This window comes from Haplochromis burtoni, unplaced genomic scaffold (assembly GCF_018398535.1).
Source record: "Haplochromis burtoni strain Fernald_Lab_line unplaced genomic scaffold, NCSU_Asbu1 Contig_3651, whole genome shotgun sequence".
Classification (NCBI taxonomy): Eukaryota; Metazoa; Chordata; class Actinopteri; order Cichliformes; family Cichlidae; genus Haplochromis; species Haplochromis burtoni.
Window position 1 is genome coordinate 1 of NW_024586012.1, and position 4,805 is coordinate 4,805.

The 4,805-nt window shown below is 38.5% G+C and overlaps 1 pseudogene; it reads left to right on the top strand.

Annotated features, from left to right (window-relative positions):
• The first annotated feature begins 727 nt into the window (after positions 1-727).
• LOC102308717 lies at positions 728-1,519 on the top strand (annotated as a pseudogene).
• The last annotated feature ends 3,286 nt before the right edge of the window (positions 1,520-4,805 follow it).

Consider the following 4,805-nt stretch of genomic DNA (forward strand, 5'->3'; position numbering starts at 1 on the left):
TCAAAGCGGGCGAAGAAACGGTTTAGATCCTCAGCCAGCGAGGCATCAGTCCTAGATGTCACCTGGTTATTGCTTCTGTAGTTGGTAATGTGATTGATCCCCTGCCACATTTTTGCTCACATTGTGCTCACATGTCGTTTTAGCTTTTTTAGTCTGTGTCATTTCTGTTAAAAAATAAATAAATAAATGTGACTTTAGGCTGTATTGCTGTCAGCAGGAGTCAACAGTAACGTATTTTTCGGCCCATAAGGCACACTGAAAATGTTTACATTTTCTCAAAAATTGACAGTGCGCCTTACTGTATGTATGAATTTTGGTTGTGCTTACCGACCTCAAAACGATTTTATGTGGTACACAGCACTCAAATCTGTTAAAAAAGGTTTTAATACGACTTTGCTAAGCTACAAAGCAGCACCGCTTGATGGATTGTCGGAGCATTACGGTTCCCGTAGTCTGGAGCCTCGCGGAGTAAAACTTCCTGTAAATAATGTTGATTATGTGTGTGTATAGGGACCCCAAAATGGCACCTGTTAAGAGACATGTTTATTAACTGGATTTCAAAATCAAGGATATCAGTCACGCAGTTGAAGGAAGAGTTTTCTTTGCGCTTGTACATTTTATATTTTATTGTTTAAATCAGTGAAATAGACACTTAAATGTTAAAACATTTACTACTCTGATTACTACAGAATTCATGCTAAAATGTATATCTGTTTTTTTTTTAAAGGTACTATGAAGTGACTGGTGGGTCAGACCTTCTCACCAAAGCTTTAAAGGAAAGCCTTAATGCCACCATTCTTCTTAATTCTACAGTCAAGCGTATTAGCCATTCAGATGAAGTTACTGTGTCATATCAAAGAGGCCAAAAGTCTAACTTTACTGATCTTAAAGCTGACTTTGTTCTGGTAACAACAACAGCCAAAGCGGCTCTTTTCATAGATTTCGATCCCCCTCTCTCCATTAAAAAGATGGATGCCCTGAGGTCTGTCCATTACGACAGCTCCACTAAAGTCCTGCTCACCTTCAAAAACAGGTTCTGGGAGGATGACGGCATCCAAGGGGGGAAGAGCATCACAGATGGACCATCTCGTTTCATTTACTACCCCACAGTTTCCCAACAAATAAGACCTTCGGGGTCCTTTTGGCTTCCTACACCTGGTCTGATAACTCACTACTATTCCTAGGTCCAAATGAAGACCTTAAAGAGCTGGCTTTGAGAGATTTGAAAAAGATTCATGGCAAGAAGGTCAGGGATCTCTGCACAGGGGTCATAGTGAAGAAGTGGAGCTTGGATCCTTATAGTTTGGCTGCATTTGCTTTATTCACACCCTACCAACACTTAGAATATGCTGCAGAGCTCTTTAAAAGTGAGGGCAAGGTGCACTTTGCTGGTGAGCACACAGCCTTCCCTCATGGTTGGATCGAGACATCAATGAAATCAGCAATCAGGGCGGCTAGCAACATTAACAACGCTGCAAACAAAGAGTCAGTCAGAAGCACAACACGAGAGGAACTCTAATGGAACGACTGCAGCGTATAGATGATTTGAACCAGATGAACAGTCAGCTCAGACAAAGATGTGTGATTATTTGGTGATGGTGAATTGACTGTATTTCTTAATCTTCTTTTTATATAAAAGAACATTGCAGGTACACTGTTTATTTACTTCATGTTTTTAAATTTTCCATTGGTGCTTGTTTGTAATTTTATTTCAACTTAGTTAGTTAAACTTGGTGATAATTACTAAGAAATGAAATTGAACCTTTTTTGTCTCTATGACCTCAGTCACAGCCTCTTATAATGTTTTATTTTAGTGTATGTATAATTACATTCTTCTATATTGTTCTTCTATATTTCATATATATTGTATATTTTTGTACTCAAATATGTACTCAAAAGTCTTTAAATTAAAGTCTAAATTATCCTCTATGTGGTCTTGAGAGGCTGCATCTGTCACGGACCCAGCTCTGGAGGACTCGGGGTCCGTGAGAAGTGTGGACTATTATCATTGTTGTTGTTGTTATTGTTATTAGTTGGTGTGTGCATGTGTCTGTAGCTGTTTTCTTTGGCCAAGTTACAGGCACCTTCAGACATGGTGGGTGTGGCCCTGCTAGGGGACTGGCCACACACGAAGCCTTGCCACACCCCTGCTGCTGATCTGAGCTTGTCGGGGGAGCTATTTAGAAGAGCGATGGAGCTTCCTCTGGCGCGGGATCATTGCGTGTGACTCCACGGTAATCTTCCGGTTGAGCTTAGTTAGTGTGTGTATGTGGCTGTATGTGTCCTGACGGCTGCTTCTATTGTGTCCCCAGGAGAGGTGTGGAGTGCCAGACAGCAGCACGGGGAGTGCTGAGACACGGGAGTGGAGAGCACAAACACTGGGAGAAGACACGACACGGGAGTCTGGGGAAAGCACGGGGATTTATTGTTATTTTCCATTCGCTGTAAATAAACGCACTGCTGATATTCAGAGCTCTGCGCCTGGGTCCTCCTTCCTCACTTCCCCACGGTTGGTCATCGTCAACTGTGACAGCATTACCCTAAACACTGTGACAATCATTTTTACAGAATAATTCTGGAACAAAAAATGACTTGTTTTGATATGTACACATATCTACACAACTGTATGAGATTCTATAATTTGATATAACTGTTTGCCTCAGAATAGATATGGAACTATCAAAGTACAAGAAGACCTTCTGTCCACCATGCCATTGCCCAATCTGGTCTCACAGCAGTTCATGAAATATTTGTCAATCGTCTCAATTTCCAGTCCTGCTACATCCTTCAGGATCGTACATCCAATGTATTGTATGATACATTGGATGTATGATTCATTTATACAATTTATTTACATTTGAAATAATGAAGACACTGAAGTTTCATTGCATAAGCGTATTGCTTTTAGTGCCAATAAGATATCAGGCATATGTACTCAGTGTAAACTGTCTCTAACTTTATTTTATAGCCAGAAAGAAGAAAAAAACAAACAAACAAAACATAAAAAAGAAAAATAAACAAAATAAAACACAGTGTAATGTTTTATGACACAGAGTAGGAAGCAGAGTAGGACTGTTGTGAAACGTGCTGCCATTATTATAAATCTATTCAATTTTAAACCAGAGGCATGCGGCAACTTTTATAGAAAGGTAAGCAGAGATTATTTGTGCATGTAGTGAATGCACTTCAGAGGGAGGGGGCGCTCTAAAGACTCTTCCTTTTGACTTTTGTGCAGCTATGCTGTCATGCCTCGAGAGCCTTGAGCAGAACTGAAATAAGACTGATATGTAGGTAATACAGCTGATGTTTTGCTTTTAAAATAAAAAAATATAATGGAGTTTATAATTTATAATTTATAATGGCTGTCTGTGGGCAATTTGATCAGAGACAGTAACCAAGACCAAAGTTTGCTGACTGAGGACAAATGTGTTGCATTCAGAGCTGTAATCAGAGAAAAGGATTCTCACATATGTTTGTTTATGATCAAAAGTGCTATATCAGGGCCATGCTGATATCATCTTTTGTGCATTTATTTCTGCAATCACACAGGTCCTGGGTATACAAATAGGCATATTATTCAAATAGCTTCATCCCACATATATGAATATGCTGTTTTAGTCAGATTTGGAAATTCTTAGTTGTTATCAACACACCTCCATTGTTGTATTACAGAACAGCCTTATGTCTTATCATGGTAATCTCAGCGTTATCCCTGCGTTTTCTTTACTTCAAAGGTGGTCCACTTCTTACCAGGGGTATATCCTTATGCTAACTTATCCTGCAATCCTAAACTACTCTGGAGCAAGTTATGTTTGCCATTAGCGATCAACAGATATCCAATTACCACCTACTGACCAATCATTTCTCTGGAAAACAGCATAGCTCTGTGCATGGAGAGTGCAAGGGACTGAATTTTATAATAACATCTGAAGACTTTGTTTGTTACCAATGAGCATCAATAATAACTATGTAGATTCCTAAATCTTATTGTTTTATAAAAAATTATTACATCTCAGAACAGAATAGCCTATGTTTGTATGTACTTTATATATATATATATTTTACTCTCGGAGCAGAGTAAAAATGGTGGTATTAACACAGCAGCGGCTGTGTTACTTTTGTTTTTTATTATGTGTTTAACCTCTTCAGCTTTTTGAAACATTGTGGTTTTACCTTCCTTTGTAAATTCACCAACAGTGCTGCTGGGAAACTTTTTCATGTGAACCTGTCTGGTTATTAGCTTGCCAAGTTAACCTTGCAAGTTGGTAACCAACTTCATGTCACTGCTTCTCATTATTGCAGATGTTAGGGTAAGTAAATCTAATTATTATTATATTATTATGATTTTTATTACTTAAGTTTTGGTGATGGCTTTTCTACTACTCAGATCTTAAGTTGCTTATTAGTTTTGGTACAAATAAATGTATGTTAGCATGCTAATACATAAAATTATAAAGTAAACATCACTAATTTAAACAATTAAAAGTATTAAACGCAGCATTATTCTGTCTTTGTTGCCTCTTTCATAGTGAAGTGAAACACTGCTGGTAACTTGAAGGCAACAACTTCTTTGAAAGTTATTTTTAAAGGTTTAGCATTGCTTTAAGTGCAGAAAGAAGCCACACAGGAAAATGCCCCTGCTTATTGCTTTGACATTTGTCACGTGCCGACACAGTCAGCAGCACGGCATCATGGAGGTCAGAGCTATGTGCATCAAATTATGTAAGTACCACGTCTATTTCCACATAAAAACTAAACTACAGTAGTTATGAGATGCTATGATACCTTTGCCAGCAGCTGTGGGA